Here is a 25,145-nt window from a genome sequence, read left to right as displayed (position 1 = left end):
GTCTTTTCATCTTGTTTATGTTGTCCTTTGCTGTGCAAAAGCTTTTAAGTTTCATTAGGTCCCATTTGCTTATTTTTGTTTTTACTTCCATTTCTCTAGGAGGTGGGTCAAAAAGGCTCTTGCTGTGATTTATGTCATAGAGTGTTCTGCCTATGTTTTCCTCTAAGGGCTTTATAGTGTCTGGCCTTACATTTACGTCTTTAATCCATTTCAAGTTTATTATTATGTATGATGTTAGGGAGTGTTCTAATTTCATTCTTTTACATGTAGCTGTCCAGTTTCCCAGCACCACTTATTGAAGAGGCTGCCTTTTCTCCATTATATATTCTTGCCTCCTTTATCAAAGATAAGATGACCATATGTGCGTGGGTTTATCTCTGAGCTTTCTATCCTGTTCCATTGATCTATATTTCTATTTTTGTGCCAATACCATACTCTCTTGATTACTGTAGCTTTGTAGTATAGTCTGAAGTCTGGGAGCCTGAGTCCTCCAGCTTCGTTTTTCTTTCTTAAGAATGCTTTGGCTATTCGGGGTCTTTTGTGTTTCCATACAAATTGTAAAATTTTCTGTTCTAGTTCTGTGAAAAATGCCATTGGTAGTTGAATAGGGATTGCACTGAATCTGTAGATTGCTTTGGGTAGTAGAGTCATTTTCACAGTGTTGATTCTTCCAATCCAAGAACATGGTATATCGCTCCATCTGTTTGTATCATCTTTAATTTCTTTCATCAGTGTCTTACAGTTTTCTGCATACAGGTCTTTTGTCTCCTTAGGTAGGTTTATTCCTAGATATTTTATTCCTTTTGTTGCAATCGTGAATGGGAGTGTCTCCTTAATTTCTCTTTCAGATATTTCATTGTTAGTGTATAGGAATGCACGAGATTACTGTGCATTCATTTTGTATCCAGCTACTTTGCCAAATTCATTGATTAGCTCTAGTAGTCTTCTGGTAACATCTTTAGGCTTCTCTATGTATGGTATCATGTCATCTGCAAATACTGACAGTTTTACTTCTTCTTTTCCGATTTGGATTCCTTTTATTTCTTTTTCTTCTCTGATTGCCATGGCTAAAACTTCCAAAACTATGTTGAATAATAGTGGTGAGAGTGGGCAACCTTGTTTTGTCCCTGATCTTAGAGGAAATGGTTTCAGTTTTTCACTACTCAGAAAAATGTTGGCTGTGGGTTTGTCATATATGGCCTTTATTATGTTGAGGTAAGTTCCCTCTATGCCTACTTTCTAGAGACTTTTTATCATAAATCGGTGTTGAATTTTGTAGAAAGCTTTTTCTGCATCTATTGAGATTATCATATGGTTTTTATCTTTCAGTTTGTTAATATGGTGTATCATATTGGTTGATTTGCGTATATTGAAGAATCCTTGCATTCCTGGGATAAACCCCACTTGATCATGGTGTGTGATCCTTTTAATGTGCTGTTGGATCCTGTTTGCTGGTGTTTCGTTGAGGATTTTTGCATGTATGTTCATCAGTGCTATTGCCCTGTAGTTTTGTATTTTTGTGACATCTTTGTCTGGTTTTGGTATAAGGGTGATGGTGGCCTTGTAGAATGAGTTGAGGAGTGTTCCTTCCTCTGCAATATTTTGGAAGAGTTTGAGAAGGATAGGTGTTAGCTCTTCTCTAAATGTTTGATAGAATTCACCTGTGAAGCTGTCTGGTCCTGGGCTTTTGTTTGTTGGAAGATTTTTAATCAGTTTCAATTTCAGTGCTTGTGATTGGTCTATTCATATTTCCTATTTCTTCCTGGTTCAGTCTCGGAAGGTTGTGCTTTTCTAAGAATTTGTTCATTTCCTCCAAGTTGTCCATTTTATGGGCATATAGTTGCCTTCAGTAGTCTCTTGATCCTTTGTATTTCTGCAGTGTCAGTTGCTACTTCTCCTTTTTCATTTCTAACTCTGTTGAATTGAATCTTCTCCCTTTTTTTCTTGATGAGTCTGGCTAATGGTTTATCAATTTTGTTTTTCTTCTCAAAGAAACAGCTTTTAGTTTTATTGATCTTTGCTATCGTTTCCTTCATTTCTTTTTCATTTATTTCTGACCTGACCTTTATGATTTCTTTCCTTCAGCTAACTTTGGGGGTTTTTTTTTCTTCTTCTTTCTCTAATTGCTTTAGGTGTAAGGTTAGGTTGCTTATTCGAGATTTTTCTTGTTTCTTGAGGTAGGATTGTATTGCTATAAACTTCCCTCTTAGAACTGTTTTTGCTGCATCCCATAGGTTTTGGGTCATCGTGTTTTCTTTGTCATTTGTTTTTAGGTATTTTTTGATTTCCTCTTTGATTTTTTCAGTGATCTATTGATTATTTAATAGCATATTTTTAGCCTCAATGTGTTTGTATTTTTTACAGTTTTTTCTTGTAATTGGTATCTAATCTCATAGTGTTGTGGTCAGAAAAGTTACTTGATACGATTTCAGTTTTCTTAAGTTTACTCAGGCTTGATTTGTGACCCAAGATATGATCTATCCTGGAGAATGTTCCATGAGCACTTGAGGAGAAAGTGTATTCTGTTGTTTTTGGGTGGAATGCCCTATAAATGTCAATTAAGTCCATCTTGTTTAATGTATCATTTAAAGCTTGTGTTTCCTTATTTATTTTCATTTTGGGTGATCTGTCCATTGGTGAAAAGTGGGTGTTAAAGTCCTCTACTATTATGGTGTTACTGTCGATTTCCCGTTTTACGGCTGTTAGCATTTGCCTTATGTACTGAGGTACTCCTATGTTGGGTGAATAAATATTTACAATTATTATATCTTCTTCTTGGATTGATCCCTGATCATTATGTAGTGTCCTTCTTTGTCTCTTGTAATAGTCTTTATTTTATAATCTATTTTTTCTGGTATGAGTATTGCTACTCCAGCTTTCTTTTGATTTCCATTTGCATGGAATATCTTTTTCCATCCCCTCACTCTCAGTCTGTATGTGTCCCCTGAAGGTCTGAAGTGAGTCTTTTGTAGACAGCATATATACGGGTCTTGTTTTTGTATCCATTCAGCCAGTCTGTGTCTTTTGGTTGGAACATTTAATCCATTTACATTTAAGGTAATTATCGATATGTATATTCCTATTACCATTTTCTTAATTTTTGTGGGTTTGTTTTTGTAGGTCTTTTCCTTCTCTTGTGTTTCCTCCCTAGAGAAGTTCCTTTAGCATTTGTTGTAACGCTGGTTTGGTGGTGCTGAATTCTCTTAACTTTTGCTTGTCTGTAAAGGTTTTAATTTCTCCATCAAATCTGAATGAGATCCTTGCTGGGTAAAGTAATCTTGGTTGTATGTTTTCCCCTTTCATCACTTTAAATATGTCCTGCCACTCCCTTCTGGCTTGCAGAGTTTCTGCTGAACTATCAGCTGTTAACCTTATGGGGATTCCCTTGAATGTTATTTGTTGCTTTTCCCTTGCTGCTTTTAATATGTTTTCCTTCTATTTAATTTTTGATAGATTGATTAATATGTGTCTTAGCATGTGTTTCCTTGAATTTATCCTGTATGGGACTCTCCTGTGCTTCCTGGACTTGAGTGACTATTTCCTTTCCCATGTTAGGGAAGTTTTTGACTTGTAATCTCTTCAGATATTTTCTCTGACCCTTTCTTTTTCTCTTCTTCTTTGTGACCCCTATAATTTGAATGTTGGTGTGTTTAATGTTGTCCCAAAGGTCTCTGAGACTGTCCTAAATTCTTTTCATTCTTTTTTCTTTATTCTGCTCTGCGGCAGTTATTTCCACTATTTTATTTTCCAGCTCACTTATCCATTCTTCTGCCTCAGTTATTCTGCTATTGATTCCTTCCTGAGTATTTTTAATTTCATTTATTGTGTTATTCGTCATTGCTTATTTGCTCTTCAGTTCTGCTAGGTCCTTGTTAAACGTTTCTTGTATGTTCTCCATTCTATTTCCGAGATTTTGGATCATCTTTACTATTAATACTCTGAATTCTTTTTCAGGTAGACTGCCTGTTTCCTCTTCATTTGTTTGGCCTGGTGGGTTTTTACCTTGCTCCTTCACCTGCTGTGTATTTCTCTGTCTTCTCATTTTGTTTAACTTACTGTGTTTGGGGTCTCCTTTTCACAGGCTGCGTGTTCATAGATCCTGTTATTTTTGGTTTCTGCCCTCAGTGGGTGAGGTTGGTTCAGTGGCTTGTGTAGGCTTCCTGGTGTAGGGGACTGGTGTTTGTGTTGTGGTGGGTGAGGCTGGATTTTTTCTTTCTGCTGGGCAGGGCCGCATCCCGTGGTGTTTTCTGGGGTGTCTGTGAACTTAGTATGACTTTACACAACCTCTCTGCTAATGGGTGTGGTTGTGTTCCTGTCTTGCTAGTTGTTTGTCATGGGGCGTCCAGCACTGGAGCTTGCTTGCCATTGGGTGGGGTTGGGTCTTAGTGTTGAGACGGAGATCTCTGGGAGAGCTCTCTCCAACTGATATTATGTCGGGCCCGGAGGTTTCTGTTGGTCCAGTGTCCTGGACTCGACTCTCCCTCTTCGGAGGCTCAGGCCCAACACCCGGCTGGAGCACCAAGACCCAGCCAGCCACATGGTTTAGAAGAAAAGGAAGGAAAAAAAACCAAAAAAACAGATAGAACCCCAAAGCAAATGGTAATGGCAATACTAAACTGACAAAATCACACAAAGAAACATACACACACACACTAATAAAAAGAAAACAAACAAACAACAACAACAAAAAATGAACAGACAGAACCCTAGGACAAATGGTAAAAGCCAGTCTAAAGAGACAAGATTACACAGAGAAACATACACATACACACTCACATAAGGAGAAAAAAGGAAAAACAAAATAAAAATAATAATAATTTTAAAAATTTTAAAATAATAATAAAATTTAAAAATAAAATAAAAATAAAAATTTTTAAAATAAAAAATATAAATAAATAAAGGAAGAGAGCAGCCAAACCAATAAACAAATCCACCAATGATAACAAGCACTAAAAACTAAACTAAGATAAATGTAAAACCAGAAAGCAATCAGATGCAAAAAGCAAATCCCAAGTCTACAATTGCTCCCAACATCCACCGCCTCAATTTGGGAACATTTGTTGTCTAATGAGGTATTCTTCAAATGCAGCATTTTTCAAGTTGATTGTGGGGATTTCATCTACTGTTCCTGAGGCTGCATGGAGCAGTTTCCCTTTCTCTTCTTTGTTCTCACAACTCCTGGGGTTCATCTTTGGTTTTTGCCCCAGCTTTGCACGTAGGCCACTCTCAGGAATCTGTTCCCCTCCCAGATAGGAGGGGGTTAAGGCAGCAGCTGATTACAGCTCTCTTGCTTACTCAGGCCTGGGAGAGGGAGGGGTACAGTAGTCATAATTGGAATGTGGGGCAAGCCTGAGGTGGCAGAGGCCAGCATGACATTGCAACAGCCTGAGGCACGCCGTATGTTCCCCCGGGGAAGTTGTCCTGGATTGTGGGACCCTGGCAGTGGCGGGCTGCACAGGCTTCCAGGGCAGTGTGGGTAGTGACCTGCGCTTACTTACAGGATTCTTGGTGGCAGTAGTGGTGGCGTTAGCGTTTCATGCCTGTTTCTGGGGTCTGCGCTGATAGCTGCAGCTTGCGCCCGTCTCTGGAGCTCGTTCAGGCAGTGCTGTGAATCCCCTCTCCTCGTGCACCCTGAAACAATGGTCTCTTGCCTCTTAGGCAGTTCCAGACTTTTTTCTGGACTCCCTCCCAGCTAGCTGTGGCACACTAGCCCCCTTCAGGCTGTGCTGACGCAGCCAACCCCAGTCCTCTCCCTGGGGTCTGACCTCCGAAGGCAGAGCCTCAGCTCCCAGCCCAGAACCGACCCAGAGGGTGAGCAGACAAGCCTCTCAGGCTGGTGAGTGCTGGTTGGCACTGATCCTCTGTGCGGGAATCTCTCCGCTTTGCCCTCTGCACCCCTGTTGCTGCGCTGTCTTCCGTGTCTCCAAAGCTTCCCCCTGCCCACCCCCTGTCCCCGCCAGTGAAGGGGCTTCCTAGTGTGTGGAAACTTTTCCTCCTTCACAGCTCCCTCCCAGAGGGGAAGGTCCTGTCCCTATTCTTTTGTCTCTCTTCTTTCTTTTTTCTTTGGCCCTACCCAGGTACGTGGGGATTTTCTTACTTTTGGGAAGTCTGAGGTCTTCTGCCAGCATTCAGTAGGTGTTCTGTAGGAGGTGTTCCACATGTAGATGTAGTTTTGATGTATTTGTGAGGAGGAAAGGTCTTCCCCGGCATCCTAGCTCTTGATCATTTCATTGTAGTATCACGGAGGAAGGGTAAAAATAAAGTCTACGCTGAGCTATTCTCTGTTGAAACACATTTGGCCATACATAAGTTTAGACTTAAAATAAGATTTGAATTTTTGGCATATTACAAATGTCTAAGAAATCATTTTCTTCTGTAAGTTTAGTTTAGATCCTCAAAATAATGCAGATTTTGAATGTAGGGTAAGAGACAAGGTGACTGTGACCGTATAGTGTTTATTATGCCTTTGCCTACCTCAGGGAGCAAATTTGTGTCCACATATTACCAAGGAAATGGATTGACTTTGGAATCCAGGTACTGATGTTTGACTTAGTCTGTGTTCTTTCTTTATTTTAATAAAATAACTATGGGAAATTCATCTGGGCCTTATTTTCAGGATCACATATGAGGATTGAGTAAATAGCTTTTGTAAGAACTGTGAGAGCATCTCAAAGACTTTCCTCAAACCTTCCTCAGAAGCGGGGCCTTGTCAAAAATTGAGATGACACTGAAACACAGATGTTGGCATTCTGAAAAGCTTAAGAAAAAATATAAACAGAGCTTATTTTGTTAAAAATATAGCAGAAAAAAGAAACTGAAGTATTCTAAGGAACATTTTCCCCTAGATTCCATTCCACTAATACTAAACAATTATTTAAATATTTTTAAAATATAATGTGTTATTGGCATGGTAAGAATTAATACCTAACACCTACTAATAAGAATGAGAATATATTCCCTATTGTATTTATTAACTCAATATCAATTTTTAAGTGATGAAAATGAAATACTATCTACAAGAAACTCTAAAGCCAGGCCATGTGATTTTTGTTCCCTGTTCCTGGTTTTCTTTTTACTTTTAATCTTGGCAAGTCAAATCATCATTAGAATGCCCATAAATTGCTGTAATTTTTTCAAGGTAAATGGGTGGGGCAAATTCAGTTACTGTTTACTGTCATCATGCCATAAACCAATAAATTCTAAATCTGCCCTGAACACAGTGATCACACCCTTAAAAAAGTGGCACGTCCAAACAGAGACATGCACCAGGTGTAAATCAGACTTGTAAGACTTTGTTTGAAAAAGGAATGCAAAGTATTTCAATAATTTTTCTATTATTTACATATTAAAGTGATAATCCTTTGGATATATTGAGTTATATAAACTATACTATTAAAGTTAATTTCAACTATCTTTACTTTTTAAAATGTGACTTATACAAAATTGAAAATTACACATGTGATTGGCATTATATTTTTATTGCACTGTACTATTCTAAATCCTTTATTGCCTCATTCTTTCTTCTGGCTTTCCACAATAGTGTGGACTATGAAATGGGCTAGATTCACATCAGGAAAATAGGAGGGAGGTTGGCGTTGATTTCAGAAAAATCACACACGGGCAATGAAATTTCCATTCTGGAGGTGAATGAATGGTTTCCGAGCTTGGCTTTTACTGTGAAAATTACTGCTGATGTTCTGCACATGCAGATGCTAAGGTTTCTCTCCTTGAGAGGATTATTTCAGATCAAGGGGAAATTCCAGGGTTTGTATTTTTAACAACAAGCCTCAGGTAAGTTTTCTGACTAGGAAGGTTGGGAGGCCATTAATAGAGGGAGATAAAAACACAAATTTTTATGAGTCGATTTGAAAATTAAATTTCATGACTGTGAAATGACACAGATTTTGCACTGACAACAAAATCTATAAAAAATTAAGCATATTTGGTTTAGAGGAAGAAATTCTGGAATGACATTTGGTTCTATTCTCCTATAAAAATAGCGCTAGCTTCATGTATACTTTTATTATGACCTCAATCGACCATAAAACACCTCCTTCTATTCTGTATCATTTCTTCCAGTCCTAATTAACTAGTGTAAAGTGGTACTATTATATTTAATGGAGGAAGCAGATTTTGGTAAATTGGAATTCTTGGAGCGGGTTGCGGGTGATCCGGCTCTTACTTTAAAAAGGAAGTGAGTAACGCTCCTGATGAAACGGTGTTGGATCCATTTCAGCAAGAGTGTTACTGGCACCTGTGTCGTAGCATTCTCTTTTCAGGTACCAAATGCAAAAGGAGCCTAGATAGGTGTAACAAACAAAAGAAAAAAAGGAAGGAGGGAGGGAACAGAAGGGAAGAAGAAAGGAAGGACGGAAGGCAAGCCCTACTTGAGTACCAGACATATAAGCAAGCTTTGCTGTTCAGCGAATACACACATCAGTTTCACCTGGCAAATACGAACAAGGGTATATGCAAGACTGTTTATTCAATTTTATGGACTTACAGACATTATATTTTATGGTTTCCAAAATGTGTTGAAAGTGACCTCTCCCAGATTCCCATCTTGCGGTCTATGGAGGTAAATAGTAGCAACACACAGTAGGCATTTCAGCCACATGCTAATCATCCCGGGAAAAGTCTTTCATCTTTTATGAAATCCTGTGCTCCGAGCAGCTGCCCGTTCTTGCCCCACATCTGCACGATGGGCCATTTCACTGCTCACCAACATCTCCATTTGATAGATGGGAGAGAATTAAGACAAATCCAGTCTTGTCAGCACTACTATACTCCTGGCAACTCCGAGGAAAGTTGTGACAGAGGGGAATCCACATGTCAGAGGTGGGATGGTCCAAGATTGCTCAGCTTATTCATTGTATCAATGACGGCATTGGTCTCCAGGGGAGCCATGGGTCTAGGTCACATGGGCGGAGACAAATCTCTGAATCTTAGGGTGCCCTTTTGTTATCTCTCCTAATCGCAAGTCAGCTGTTTGACTTGGATTGAATGGACGCTATTAACTGGTGGATTTCATACCTATAACCATGAATCATGGAGAATCAGCAGTACTAACTTTCAGAGCCTGGTTTATATTTGAGTCCACACCGAGAAAACTGCCAGTGACCAGACTGCATACCTAAACACCCACATTTACACCCAGATTGGCAATAAATGTACATGTCACTTATACAAGCACACGATCTTGCCTTTCTCTTTCTCTCCCTCTTGTGAGCATGCACGTGTGCAGGGGCACACACACTTGCACACACACACATATCTAATTTGAATTAATCTAATTTAGATAATCACCTAATTTTTCAACACCACCCAACAGACTACCAGCTCTTCTGTTATCTGCATCTGGTACTGCTTTCCCACATAATTCATGTAAATTGGAGGAGATGGTTCAAGGAGCAAAAGACTAGGGATTAGAGTCTCCCTCTGAACAGCTTGCAAGTTTAAACCCACTTAGAGACATGAGCCACCCTCATGAGCATAAGAGTGGTCTTTCTACTCTACCTCCCAGGGTCGATAGGATTCAAATTTTTGCTTCTGTCCAAAGTGGCACTTGCTTTGGCTACACATTTTCCCCTTTGTATAAAAAATAAACAAATAAAAGATGGGAAAGCTTAGTAATTATTGCGTGTCTTAATATCTGGTGTATTATTTGCTTGACTTCTTGTCTATAGAAGACTCTAAGCTGCATGTTGCCTGGAGTTTGAGTATTAGCAACAGTCTTCCAGGCTACTCAAATAATGAGAGAAAATGTCTGTGTTTCCAAACCACTTGATTTATTTGTTATTTTGCAATGTGATTTCTGTGTTGCCATATACCTGACAAAATACTTAAAGATGAGCACTGTCATATATGGTTATAAAAGTAAGCTAAAATACCTTGCCTAGGAGTAAGACCCAAAAAAACACACAGATAAAACGCTAGTGACTATAAAATACAATGTTGGAAGTCTTGGATCTAGACTCTAGCCAGCAATATCCAATGGAAATTTCTGTGATGATGAAAATGTTCTTTATTCCTGCTCTCCAATATGGTAGCTAGGAGCCATACGTGGCTCTTGAGCACTTGAAAGGTGATTCTTGCAAGTGAGGAATTTGTCATTTTCTTTTAGTTTGAATTTTTTTACATTGAAATAGCCACATGTGACTGGTGGCTACCATAGTGAATGGCATCACTCTATTTGGACCCTTCTAGAGACTCTTGTTGTGTTTTGAACTTTAATTTCTCGAAGAAGAAATTATGATAATTATTAAATTTTCATCCTTAAGAGTGATTTTCTGAGCCACATTCTTTTTAATTATCAAGTGATAGAAGTAAATAGGGTAAGACAGTGGAAACAATACACATAGAATCTCTTTGAACTAAGACCCACATCATCATTTACGATCTTGGACAAACTACTCAACGTCTCTGACCCTCAGTTTCCTCATCTGTAAAATTAAGTAAATGGTGTAAATAAAAATTGAAAACAGTTTAAATTAAGCAAGTGAGGCAGAATCTGAAGGCAAGAGAGAGTAAAATGAATTGTACAGGGATGAACAGCTCGGAAGGGGAAGGAGGGATTTAAACTCTTGTCTTCTGATTGTACAGGTGTGCTTTTCACATGCTGGGCAAGGCTTGATGCATGGAAAAGAAATATCACTCCCTCTGCTTGTGAATCATCTCTGTTTCATAGTCATTCTGCACACCCTGGAGAAATTTAAGTACTTCCTTGTGATAGATTTACTTAATTTTTCACCTGATTAATTCCTTAAAAACCTTCCTCTCCACTGTGGTGATGTGCCATCACCACATGTGTATTCATTTTAATTACAACTTGCAAATAGAGACCTATTTAGCCTTTGCAAATTGAGATGGCAGTTCCATTTCCTCATGTAAGAAAACAAATACAAGACTCACGGAGGACAATAACAGGGCACAATAGGCATGTGGTATAAAAAATCTTATTCCGTTTACTAAAACCATCACGTCAAACATTTTAATTTAGTCATAATTGTATACAAGTCATTTCACTGTGGGTAAAAAATGTGCAGAAGGTTTCATTTGCCCTGTGATGGTGCTAGTTTTTCAACTGAAATAATTTACACCTTTATAAAATTCCTTAAGTTTGGTTTCTGATGAGTTGAGATACTTCTAGCAAAAATCTCCTTCATTGTCTAAACCTGAAATGAAATTCTACAGAACTTGACAATATTCGTATCGAGGTTGAAGAATACTGAATTTTTCATTCTCATATGACAGTGCCACAGATGCTGAGTGCAGTTCCAAGATGAGTGATGATTGATTATCCCACAGGGAACTGTTAAAGCATTTTCCCCATCCACTTGCTTGCCTTCCAACACTCTTGGGATAAATGGTTCTAAAGAAAAATAGATTTTCCTTACTGTAAAATTAAGCTGAAAACGGAAACATTTTGAAAGGCTATTTTGTTATGGAATATTTAAGCTTTATGCTGAGTTCTGGAACCATAACTGGTTTGCACAGTTATTAAAGCATATTGATTTTAAATAGCAGTGACTATATCTACAGAAAAAACAAAAACAAAAAAACGCTGTCTAGATAATTTTCTAGAAGACTGTTAAAAAATGAAAGTCTGGGAATGAAATGAAATGTTAAGGAAGATGGTTATAGGGACACTCTTGGCAGATCAGTTTTACTATTTGGAGCACCCATCCTCCCACCCTCACATTGGATGGTTTGCTTTTTTTTTTTTTTTTGCTTTTTTTTAAAATTAATTTTTATTGGAGTATAGTTGGTTTACAATGTTGTGTTAGTTTCTGCTGTACAGCAAAGTGAATCAATTACACATATACATATATCCCCTCTTTCTTAGATTCTTATCCCATATAGGTCATTACAGAATATTGAGTAGAGTTCCCTGTGCTATACAGTAGGTCCTTGTTGTTTATTTTGTATATAGTAGTGTGTATATGTCAATCCCAATCTCCCAATTTATCCCTTCCACCCCTTGCCCCCTTGGTAACCATAAGTTTGTTTTCTACATCTGTGACTCTATTTCTGTTTTGTAAATAGGTTCACTTGTATCATTTTTTTTGATTCCACATATACAGGGTATCATATGATATTGTCTTTCTCTGACTTTCTTCACTTAGGATGATAATCTCTAGGTCCATTTGTGTTTCTGCAGGTGTCATTATTTCATTCTTTTTATGGCTAATATTCCATCGTGTCTATATACTATATCTTCTTTATCCATTCATCTGTCAGTGGACATTTAGGTTGCTTCCATGTCTCGGCTATTGTAAATAGTGCTGCAATGAACATTGGGGTGCAAGTATCTTTTTGAGTTATGGTTTTCTCCAGATACATGCCCAGGAGTGGGATTGCTGGATCATATGGTAACTCCACTTTTAGTTTTTTTAAGGAACCTCCATACTGTTCTCCATAGTGGTTGTATCAATTTACATTCCCACCACCAGAGTAGGAGAGATCCCTTTTCTTCACAGCCTCTCCAGCATTTATTGTTTTTAGATTTTTTGCTGATAGTTTGCTTCTAAGATGCCACGTGTATCTGTGACTCTCTTTGGAGGTCTGGTCTTAGATGCCTAGAGCTGCTTTGCTCACAGAAAGCTGGAGGTTTATGGCCAATAGTGGGGACCTTAGCAAGGACCTACCGCCATCTTGCCTTGAGGTGAACGGAACCCTGACATAATCAAAACTCCAAAGCTCCCTACAGAATCAACATTGCCTAAATTTTCCTTCTTCCCTGTACAGCTTCCCTGACTCCCTTCCTTGTTTCTTAGGGGAACACTTCTCAATCAATCACTTGCATACAAATCCTTGGAAACTTTGCTTATGGCTGGGGCTTTCAGAGCATTTCATGAACATTATGTTATTCACCTGTACAATGGGCAGGTGAGCATTTTTATCCTAATATTAGAGGGAAGGAAAGGAAGACTCAGAGATTAAGTGACTTGCCTGGGGTTCACACAGACGGCGGGATGGCACTGCCAGGACAATGTTCTTATTGAGTATATTTCTACCCCCAGAGTAGGAAAATCATCGTCTGATGCAGGTGGTCTGTGTGAACTGCCCTGCTGTCACCCATGGATGTGTAGTTTAGGTTGTGCCTTCTACACTTTATCCACCAGAATGGATCCACTCTCTGCAAATAAAGTTATTTTTCTGCAAGAAAAGATGCTGGTTCAAATGTTTTATATTATTTTATTTTAAGTTATCTATTATATAAATTTTGCTTTGACTCTGTGCTTTTGCAAGGGCTCAGAACCCTCTGCTTCAGGGGTCTTAGGCAAAGAAAACAACAAGTAGTTTTGGAAACAATAATGGGAGGTCCCTTCTAAAGGAGTGAGTCCATTTCCCTGTGGAAATGATGATTGGATTTGTCAAAGAAATGAGTCCATCTCCATGATGGAAGCTCAAAGTCTTTCTTACTCTGCTCTTCTTGGAAAAAAAATATTTAATATATGCTGACTCCTTTGTAAGTATAAACTCCTGGGCAATATTGGAATTGCAATCTGTATTAGATAATAGGCATCATTTTCATGAGCCATAAATTAGATTTTTATTCACAATTTCTTTGTTTTTAAGGAAATGTATCTATTAGACATTTCTGTAGCCTGTGACTGCCTAGTTTGTGCCCTAGTTTGAGAAAGCTATCCAGTCTCTCACAAAGGTTAGAAAGTATTTTCCTTCTCTTTTATGGAGAGAGGTACATTTTCTTAATTGTTTGTTTTCCTTTTAATGTTTATGAGACAGAGATTAATTCCTTACAGTTGATTTATCTTCTAAATCACTCAAGCTTCAACAACTCTAAGATAATAATAGTAACAGTTTTCTGTAGCTCCCAATTTTGAGCTGGCAAATGATCTGTTCTCCCTCTCCAAGCCACAGCAGCTGCATGAACTGCTAGATCCCATTTCATTCCAATGTGGCCTTCCTGTTAAATAAAGTGATGGCTTTGCCACAGTAGATTCATAATGCAAGTGTTTTGGCCAAAGAGAGAAAGGAAACAGTGCCTCAGTTAAGTTCCAACCACATTAGCTAGAAGTTTATAATTAAAAATAGATAAATAAAAAGGTAAAAAGAGTGAATTGGTAATTTTTAAAAAAGCTCTCAACAAAAATAGTACAGAACCAGATGGTTTCACTAGTGAATTGTACCAAGCATTTAAAAATGAATTAACACTAAAACTCTTCAGGAAATCGAGGAGGGGAAACACTTCCTAACTCACTCTAGGAGGCCAGTATTACCCCGATACCAAAACCAGATAAGGACATCAGAAGAAAACTATAGACCAATAACCATTTTTAATATTGATTCAAAAATCATCAAGAAAATGCTAGCAAGCTGAATCCGAGAGTACTACACATCAGGATCACATGGGATTTATTCCAACAATGCAAGGGTAATTCAACATATGAAATCAGTCAATGGAATACAGCACATTAATCGAATGAGAGGGAAAAAACACAAGATCATCTCAACTGATGCAGAAAAATCATTTGGCAAAATCCAATACCATTTCATGATTAAAAACAAAAACAAAACACTCTAACTAAAGACAGACTCCAACTTCCTCAATATGGTAAAAGGCATTTATGAAAAACCCACAGTTAATAGTATACTCAGTGGTGAAAGAAAAAGCTGTCCTCCTATGATCAGGTATAAGACAAGGATGCTAATATTGGAGGTTCTAGAAAGCAATTAGGCAAGAAAAAGAAATAAAAGGCATACAAATTGGAAATGCGGAAGTAACACTATCTTTATTTGCAGGTGACATGATCTTATTTATAGAAAATCCTAAAGAATCCAAAAGAATCTACAAAACAAACAAACAGAGTTAATAAATGAATTACACAAATTTGTAGGATACAGGATCAATGTGCAAAAATCAATTGTATTCTATAGAGTAGTAATGAATGAATAATCTGAAAAAGGAAATTAAGAAAAACAGTTCTATTTATGATAGCATTAAAAAATACTTAGGAGTAAATTTAACCAAAGATGTACCTAACTTGTATCGTGAAAACTACGAAACATTGCTGATAAAAGCTAAAGAAGACCTAAACAAATGGAAAGACAGCCCATGTTCATGGATTGAAAGACTTTATTGTTAAGACGGCAAAACTTACCCAAAGCAATCTACAGATTCAGTACAATCCCTATCAAAATCTCAATGGATATTTTTGCATAAGTGGACAAGCTGATCCTAAAATTCATACGTAATTGCAGGGCAACTCGAATAACCAAAAGAATCTTAAAAAAGAAAAACAAAATTGGACTATTCACATTTCACAATTTCAAAATTTATGACAAAGCTACAATAATCAAAACAGTATGACACAGATAAGAGGATAGACATATAGATAAGTGGATTAGAATTGAGAATCTAGACATAAACCCATAACTCTTTGATCAACTGATTTTCAACAAAAGTACTGTGCCATTCTATTGGAAAAGAATAATCTCTTCAACAAATATTTCTGGGACAACTGGGTATGGAACAGGTAAAATAAAATGAATTGGACACCTATCTCACATCATACATAAAAACTAACTTAAAATGGATCAGAGGCCTAAGTGAAAATATTAAACTCTTAGTAGAAAACACAGGGGTAAATCTTCATGGAATTTGGCAATGAATTCTTAGATAAGACTCCAAAAGAACAAGGAACACAGAAAAATAAGTAGATACATTTTATAAAGTTAACTTTATAAAAATTAAACATTTTATGCATCAAAGGGCACTATCAAGATAGTGGAAAGACAACCTACAGAATGGGAGAAAATGTCTGCAAATCATATATCTGATAAGGATCTAGTATCAAGAATATATAAATAACTCTTACAACTCAAAAAGACAAACAACTCAAATGAAAAATGGCCAATGGACTTATTTTTTAGACATTTCCCTAAAGAAGATATAAAAATGGCTAAAAAGTACATGAAAAGACATCAATATCACTAATATTAGGGAAATGCAAATCAAAACCACAGTGAAATGCCATTTTACACCCCCTGGAATGGTATACTACTACTACTAATTTTTTAAGAATCTGAAATAACAAGTGTTGGTTAGGTTATTGTGAAATTGGAACACTCATATATTGCTGGTAGGGATGTAAAATGGTATAGCCACTGTGGAAAATAATTTAACAGTTACTGTATGATCCAGAAATTCCACTTCTAGGTAAGACTCAAAAGAGTTATTAAGATGTTCAAACAACTTGTACAAGAATATTCATAGCAATTTGTGTTTTTAGTGGAAACAATACAAATAGCCATCAACTGTTAGAAGCCAGACACAAAAGATCACATATCATATGACTCCATTTATACAAAATATCCAGAAGAAGTAAATCGTTGGAGACAGAAAGCAGATGAGTGGCTGCCAGGGACCAAGGGGAGTGGGTAATGGGGAGTGACTGCTTAAGGGGTGTGGGGTTTCCCTGTGGGGTGATGAAAATACTTCGGAACTGGATAGAGGTGATTGTTGCACAACATTGTGAATGTGCTAAATTCCACTGAATTGTATACTTTAAAATGGTTAATTTTGTGTTATGAAAATTTTACTAAATAAACAAAAAAATAGTGTGTCACACAGAATTCAAAGAGAGCCCCCAAGTTCCCCAACCTCTGGTGTGCATGCCTTGTAAGATCCCCTCCCCTTGAATGGTAATGTTTTCAGTGAGCGAAAGGACCTTGGTCCTTGTCTTCTTTGAAGAAAGAATTTGAGAAAGAGACCAAGATTGCAAAGCAGGCACAGCATTTATTAGAAGCACAGTACTTGTGGGAGAGCACAGGGGTGAACTCGTAGAGTGAGTTGCACCTTATAGAGGTAGCTTAGGTTGTTAATATGGGGTTAATCTTCTGGGGTTTAGATAAGGGTGACTCCCTTTTTCCCTTCCCTATGATCGTGTCATCTGCAATTCCTTATTTCCCAGGCTCTGTTTTGAATCTTTCCTGTGAGCACCTAAGTGAAACCCACAACAGGGGGAGGGGGTCAAAACCACAATGCTAATGGTATTACAATGATATTACAATGTGGCCGAGGTTACTAGAGGACGAACTGAGACCCCTTCTGTGCAAGTGTCGGACTGGGAAATCCTCTCAACCACAAAAATGAGGAGGCTGCAGTGGATTGCCTTGTGTTTCCTCCAGTCAGGGTGCATCACGTCCATTGGTAGTTTATTTCAAAGGGTCAGCATGAAACCGGCTGCAGCAGCTTAACCCAAGGCCTATCTATCTCCTATATCAGTAACAGAACCTGTGAATATGGTGAGGTAACACCCATGATTAGGTTACATTATGTGGCAAAGGTGAAGAATTTTACAGTTGTAATTAAAGTCCCTAATTACTTAATTTTGAGTTCACCAAAGGGAGATTATCCTGGGTGGGCCAGACCTAATCAGGTGAGCCATTCTAAAATTCAAGCTGCTGTAGCAGATGCTCTCTTAATGGCCATGTAGTGAGGGGAGGAGGCCAGGTGTCAGGGACATGAGGATGACCCGGAGGAGCTGAGAGTGGTCCCTGATCTAGACCTAGCAACAAAACGGGGACCTCATTGTACAGACTGAGAAGTGAATTCTGCCCACAACCAGTGGGCTTGGAAGAGGATCCTGAGCCCGGGGAAATGTGTTGATTTCAGCCTAGGGAGGCCTTGAGCTGAGGAACCAGCTAACCTGTTCCTGGGGTCCTGTCCATGTAACTCTGAGATAATGACTTTGTGTTGTTTTTAAGCTGCTTAGCTTGTGGTCCTTCGTCACCAGCAATAGAAAAGTAAGACAGGTAGAAGCGAAGTTCTCCAGGACACTCTGACTCTGTGAAAGCTCAGGAGGACTAGGGAAATCTACCATGACTTGATTTAAAAACAACAACTACACTGCTGGTCTCAGTCTTTGCATCCAGATGCGGAGAGAAGAAAGAAAGTGCTGTCTGGGCTTTGCTACAATACTATTGCTCTACATCAACTTCTATTTGAGCAGATGACCATAGACTCCTAGATCTTTCAAATATGTGTCTTAAATACTTCTACTGGTCTCTGTAGCTAACTACCAGCTTTTGCATTCCAGTTCTTAAATATTAATAGTCATAGTCTTTAGTTTTTGTTAAAAAGCTATTTTCTCTTTGCCACTGAGCATGGCTTTCCTTTGGCATGCTGTCTGATGGTTGTCCCTTCGCCAGATCTGAGTGCCTATAATTTAAATAAGTGAAAGATGGGGAAGCGTTTTTTGTGTTGTGCTTGTTTTAAATATGTTTGCCCAGTAGCCAGAGTCAAAAATTTTCCCCCCAATTCACTGCTTGTTAGCACCTGTGGATATCGTGTTCTCTGCTTTATTTTTCCCTCACTAGGAGACATCGTGACTTTTCTCTTTCACAGAAATAATGAAATTATTTGGGCTTATCTTTCCTGTTTCAGGAGAACGAAGGGAAAGAATTTTTTTTTAAATTTCTTTCAGCTTGTTTTTTGTTTTTTCCTGGGTGACATCAAGAGGGCATTGTGGGGCTTCCCTGGTGGCGCAGTGATTGAGAATCCGCCTGCCAATGCAGGGGACACGGGTTCGAGCCCTGGTCCAGGAAGATCCCACATGCCGCGGAGCAACTAAGCCCGTGTGCCACAGCTACTGGAGCCCACGAGCATAGAGCCTGTGATCCACAACAAGAGAAGCCACCGCAATGAGAAGCCCGCGCACCGCAACAAAGAGTAGTCCCCACTCGCCGCAACTAGAGAAAGCCCACACGCAGCAACGAAGACCCAACGCAGCCAAAAAATAAAAAAATAAAAAAAAAAATAAAAAAAAAGAGGGCACTGTCTCCCTCACTGTCAATTATCTTCAGACCCAGCTTTCCTTGTGACACAGCTACTTCTCCACCAGAGTAGAACAGACGCTAATGACCACATGCTCCGCCCTCAGCCAAGTGTCTGGCAGAGGCCATCCATAAAACCATCTGTCACCAGGGTGAGGCCACAGCGTGCCACTGCTGTAATTTAGGGAGGCACAGATTTTCCAGGCTCCTCTTTTATAAGAGGGCCAATGAGGCCCCTGAGGCCTACAGCAACTGTGGACATAATTACATGAAAGACTTTGATGGCTTTTCCATTCACACTGGGTGATCTTAGAGCAGGCTAATACGGTGGTTAAAAAACCAAACCTGGAGGGTGAGCTGAGGACAAACAGGGCTGGAACACTCCACCTTAAGCGTTCGATTCTTGATGTATTTTACACGTTTTCATTTTGTTTTAATGAAGGGTCCTAAAGGAATCGTTGGATACAATACTCAACACACACTGGATACTGGCCCAACAAACTGAACCTTAGTGAAAAAGGAAGAGGAGGGAATGGATATATGATGGGCACTCACAGTTTGCCAACACTATATAACCATTATTTCATGTAGTTGTCATAATAACATTATGTGATATGTGACATTAATTCGCGGTCTCCGGAAAAGCTCAGAGAGGTTGCCGGTGCTACATGAGATCACACAGTAGTGGTAAGGGGCAGAACTGGGACTCAAGTCCAGGCTTCTTTTACTCCAGACCTTTTGCCTTTTCTATTACACGCCCAAAGTGAGCTGCAGCTGCAGCTTCAAAGATTATTTTTCTTTAAATGTTATCATTCAATTTGGGTCATTCTCCCCTCCATTCCCATCTACCATTCTCAGGGTTCTGAGAGATAAAAGATAAGGAAAATGCTTTCACCCGATTTGTAAGGCTTCTGCTCTGAATCCTGGTTGCTCCCTCCACTTGGTGGTCTGGGCTGGACAGCTGGACAGCCTAGAAGTCGTCTTGCCTTTACACTTGAGCTGAAACCTCTCAATCTGCTCTCTGTTTTCGGTCCTCTGAGTGGTAGCTTGGCACCCCCAGCTCTCAAAAGGATAGATGGCTCAGAACCCAGAAACCAGAAACCCTCAGGAATGTCCAAAAGTTCCCAATGGTCTAACCCCCACCCATTACATCCTCTCTTCACATCTTCTTCCATGTGGTAGAGGAGTAGACTGTAAAGCCTACATGATTTTCCTCCTGATTTTACTCCAGCTCCATGAGGGATTACAGAGAAATAGATATGCCACTTCCCATATGACAATTTTGCAGATAAAAAGAAGATCTAGAAATCTACAGCTTGCCCTGACAATGGTTCCATGACCTCATAATAATAGATGGCAACTCTTTGTGGATTTCAGCATCTTCAAGCTGTTTCTAAGCTTCCCACAGGATGTTGTGTTTGTTTTATGATATGTCTCTTTCTCTAGGCAGTGAGGTCCATGAACACAGAATTATTATTTGTTCAATTTTTATTCTATTTTGAAGTATAGCTGATTAATAGTGTTGTGCTAGTTTCAGGTGTACAGCAAAGTGATTCAGAATCATTTTGAAAACATTTCTAAAAGCTAACATCTCCTGTCTCTTTTGCAACTTGATTGGTGCAGAATCTCAGCATGTCCTGTAAAATCTGTGAGCCTGTTTCCTTACCTGAAGGAGATCAGCCTTATGAAGTGGTTTGTACTTTGCAGAGAGATCTCTCTCTGGCAACCTTCCCCAAGCCTGAACACGTGCACAAATCACCTGGCGCTCCTGTCAACACGCAGAATCTGACTCACTCTGTCTAAAGAGGGCCTGAGAATCTGCATTTCTCGCCAGCTTTCAGGTGATGCTCTTGCTGCTTTTCCGAAGATCACGCTGTGAATACAGAGTGTCTGTGACTCTTTGTCCCCTCCTGTGAAATGGGTTGTCAACAGCCCTCACCACTCAAATAGGAAGAGTTGCGTGGTTTATAAAATGTTCTTACAATGACTTCATTGGATTCTTATCACAGACTGTGGAGTAGACAGGGCTACTATTGTTTTCACTGTTTACTAAACGAGGAACGCAAAGCAAAGAGCATCTCAGTGGCCTGTCCTGTCTCCTTAGTAGCAGAGACAATGCATAAACGTGTTTTTTGGGGCTCCTCATCTGATATTCTTTCTGCGATATCACATCAGCCTTCAATCCTATATAGTAATATTGACCTTTAGAACATTATACAAATGATCACATTTAGAAGCTGTTGTGGCCATGTGTTCTGAAGTCTTAGACTAATGTGAACCATTCCCCTCCCAGAAAATTGGGTGGAAAATGTTGTGTGAATTACCCAAGCCCATTTTCCTGGGGAAGATCCACAGCTTTAATCGGATCCTCTAGAACGTCAGTGACCAACCAAACAGTTTGAGTGCTGGTCAGAGACTAGTTAAAATGTACAAAGGAAGGAGAATTTAGAGCATTTTTTTTTAAACAAAGAAAACAACCATTTGGCATCAAATAGCTATGTTTCTCATGAAAGCTTGTCTTTTAATCTGAAGAATCTGGATATTGGGTTTTGTTCCGTTTGGGGATTTGAGGCTCCACCAGTGAAAAGAGAGCAGAATGAGAAGTGCCCAAGAGGGACGTGGGCCTTTGGCTACGTGTGTACATTTCCTGCACCTGGGTACCTACCTAGGTCCCCACCACTCCCAGGGGCCAAGAAGGTCCTTAGCAGTTCAGAGATCTTCTAGACCAGGGGTTGGCTGACTCTTTCTGGAAAAGGCTAGCTAGTGAATATTTTAGGCTTTTCATGCCAGGTGGTGTTGGTGCAAATTCTCAACGATGCCAGCGTAGCCTGAAGGCAGCCATAGACTATAAGCCAACCAAAGGGCTCTGTGTTCAGATAACTGGTTGGATTTGGCCAGAGGGTTGAAATATGCCAACTCCTTCCCCCTTTACAAAGGTTTGTGAAGACAAATATTTACTTACATAGAGGCAGAGAGTTGTTGTGGTAACTTTATAAACCCCTATGCTCTTCCTTTAATAGAGGGTGCAAAATGCTCTACAGAGCCAAAAAAAAAAAAAAAAAAAAAAAGTCTTTGCAATTGAATACTAAGGTCAGGTGGGACATCAAAATTTATCTGACCCATCACTTATTTTGCAGGTACGGAAAGTTAAGGCCCAGAGTAGCGGATTGTTCAAAACAATACACCTTATGAGGGAAGCTTAAATTTTTGAGTCCCTGTCTTTTAATTATCAAATGTCTTTCGCAGAAAAGGCCAAAGGGAATATGCAAATGATTGAGGTCAGGCCCATTATATAGAGTGTGAGTTGTTAATACTTACAACTTTGTAAACTTTGCTCTAGTTTTCATTCAGATGCAGGCTGTTAGAAATCATTAAATAATGAAAACCATTAGTGTTGCTAATGTTTTGTAAAATATCCCCTGGAGACACCATAAGCCTTAGCAGAGTTCCAGATTTTTGTCCCCAGAGCAGGATGGGAAATTGAAGGAGGCTGATTTCTTCCTTGGGAAAGGTAGTGTCTCTTAAAACTTTCGGCCAAAACCCCTAAATTTCAGAGGCCGGTCATCTGTCGTGCAGACATTTCTGCAACACGTCCCACATCTGCCACTATTTCTCTTGGGTAAATGTTTGTCATTCTCTCCTGTCTATCTCACAGCCGCTGCACACCTATGCCGTTCTAAATTTGAGCCACTGAAGGAATGTTTGTTGTTAAAAATGGACCTACATGCGATTAAAATAATGTACTGAGTCGGAAGCAAAGTAATTGTCCTACCTCGTCATATTATAGAAAAGACATTAAAAATGAAAACACAAAAAACCTTCTATTCTGCTCCTTTTACATACCTAAGAAAAGGACAGGAAACATGCAATAAAGCTGATAAATTCTGTGTTGACCTTTATAAAGGCATTGACTTTCCAGGAAAAGTACTTGTGATTTTTAGAGCTCTCACCTCTGGTAAATGGAGAATGAAGTTGCTTGCCGTTCTGAAATGGTACTATGCTTGCTTGGCTCGAGTGCCGCTGGTTCTGTGAATATCTTCATAGTGGCTTATAATGTTCTGTTCTGTTCCATTCTGTACTGTTCTGTTTCCTTAGCCCTTGTTTTAAGATGTCGCAACTTAGGGAACAGAAAGAAAAAAATAAATAGGCCTAAAGGACAAGTGAAAACGTTATCCCTCTCACCCCCACCCATCCAAGCTATCACAATTTCCCATTCTACAATTTACAATCCTTTTAAAGAAAAAAATAATAATTTCAATAGTGGGGGGAACTCCTTAAGAAATAGCTAAGCAGATGTCGAAATCACATATTGGAGAGAGAAAAGTCAAGCATAAGAAGGAAGTAGTCTGCCAAGGTTTAAATAGCAACTGGTGCTTCTGCAGCAGCAATTTTCTTTGAGAAAATCTACCATATGCTTTGTACGAAGTCCATCTGCAAGTGTAATGCCCAGATGCTTACAATCCTGTTCCAGAAAAGCTACACTCTGGCTGAATGTCTTCTGTGCCCTAGAGAATTGGTAAAGGAATGCCATTTTCTCCTCTTTCTTCTTTTTTCTCTTTTGGTGATAATTTTTCATTTTAAAAGTAATAGAAAGATAACTGTAGAAAAATTGTAAACTTCAAAAAAAACTGTAAAGAAGGCACAGCAATCACTCCAAATCTCACTCCCAATCTTATAACCAACAGATAACTCTGTGTTAGTTTTACATAAATATGATCATAATTCCTTTTCCCCTTTGTATAACTTGATAGATCATTCCGTTCTTCTTCAAAGCCATCTATTTTAATGGTGGCATGATATGGATTGGCATTTTATTTATCTTTATGAAAATAAAGTATATATGCATAAGGTTAAAAAAATCAGAGTATTAAAGAGTTTTGAATAAAAGTACGAATTTTCCTCCTAAGAGTTCTTCCTGATAGGCCAACACTGTTAGCATATAATAAGCATTGTTTTCCCAAAATTAGTCTGTGTGTCCACAAGCATAAATATGTGTGTGTGTAAAAAGGGAATCACCGAATGCATGCCATTCTCTACATCTTGATCCTTTTTACTTAATATTTACTGGAGATCTTTTCGTATACATCTGTCTCAGCCTAGTAACAGCTTCAAAATGTTTCATTTTAAGGTCGGACTATACCTTCAATTTCCCTTTGAAGAGCTTTGAGTCCCTTGAACCCATCCTCTTGCTGTTCCTGACAACACTGACAAATTAACAGAAGTCAAGAAGTCATACACATGAAGGTCATAGAATATTCATTATGTCCAAAATCTGTTACAGGAGATGTGATAAAGGTAATAAAAATGCAATAATCCTGCTAAATACTTTTAAGCCTTTTGGATCTTTGTGTAGTATTTAATTGAATTTCTCGTTTTGCATTATTTATTTATTTTTAACATACACAAGCAAATCCAGAATTTTCTAAAAGACAGGCAAATAAGGCTGTTTTCTGACCTTGTAAATCGGTGTTCCCTACCTTTATGCTTCAGGGAGATTTCTTTGCAGTAATGCAGGTAAAAAGCATCTATTAACTTTGGAAAAATTATTAATTTATATGTTTAACAAATGAACCTGTGCCCATCCTTTGAAAGTCTCACAGAGCTTTAATGTTTAGAGCAACCACTAGACCCATAATCTGTCCCAACTCTCCCCATTCCCAAATTCTGCTGATCAGAACATACCACTTTCAATTCTCCTACATAGTCTCTTCTGGTTTTTGTTTTGTTTTTAAACCAGTAACAGGAAGTTTGTTGATTTGTAATTTTAGACAGTGCGTCTTGAATTTTTCAACTGTAGTGTGTCTGTGGCACTCTCCCCCCACCCTCCAATGATAATTGTATTAAGTAAGGATTTAATTAATTCAGTATTTTGTGTTTTCTTTGTTATGCCTGTGGACCTACCATTCGTGGGGAAGCCAAATAAGGGACTATAATTACTTTTTGCTTTATTGTTTAATTTCTTTTTGTTTTTCCTGGAGTTAAACATGGTTTCAATTTTTTTTCACTTGCTTCAGGCTTTAGGGATGCCATACTTTTTCCCACACCTTTCAAGAGCATGTGGCCCAGTCTGTCAGATTCTCTATCTGATCCTTCTTCTTTAATTCCTCCTTCCTGACACCCTCTGACTTCCTGCCTTAATCTAGGCCAGCAGCCCTTAAGCCTTCTGTGTGGCTGTTTTTTCACAACATAGGTCATCACCTTGGAAATTTCCAGACTTCCAGCAGGTGTTGGATCCTGATTCCTATTTCCTGGATTCCATGCTTTCTCTAGCATGAGTATGACCTCCTTAGAATAAAGCACCTCCTGCAGTGAACAAGAGTGGAGAAGAGGTTATTCTTTGCTGT

General features: G+C 38.8%; 1 protein-coding gene and 1 long non-coding RNA gene across 2 annotated transcripts in view; one reads left to right on the top strand and one right to left on the bottom strand.

Annotated features, from left to right (window-relative positions):
* The window catches only part of ZNF385D (zinc finger protein 385D), a 949,347-nt gene that overhangs the window by 560,653 nt on the left and 363,549 nt on the right, over positions 1–25,145 (top strand). The gene's annotated exons all lie outside the window — the stretch shown is intronic.
* Positions 11,261–24,004, bottom strand: LOC132364606 (uncharacterized). Its single transcript, XR_009502849.1, has 3 exons — positions 23,942–24,004; positions 22,752–22,918; positions 11,261–11,371 (listed from the first exon to the last, which is right to left on the bottom strand). It is a non-coding gene; the product is annotated as an uncharacterized LOC132364606 (long non-coding RNA).

This window comes from Balaenoptera ricei, chromosome 4 (assembly GCF_028023285.1).
Source record: "Balaenoptera ricei isolate mBalRic1 chromosome 4, mBalRic1.hap2, whole genome shotgun sequence".
Taxonomy (NCBI): Eukaryota; Metazoa; Chordata; class Mammalia; order Artiodactyla; family Balaenopteridae; genus Balaenoptera; species Balaenoptera ricei.
This window is presented reverse-complemented; position numbering and strand designations above follow the sequence as displayed.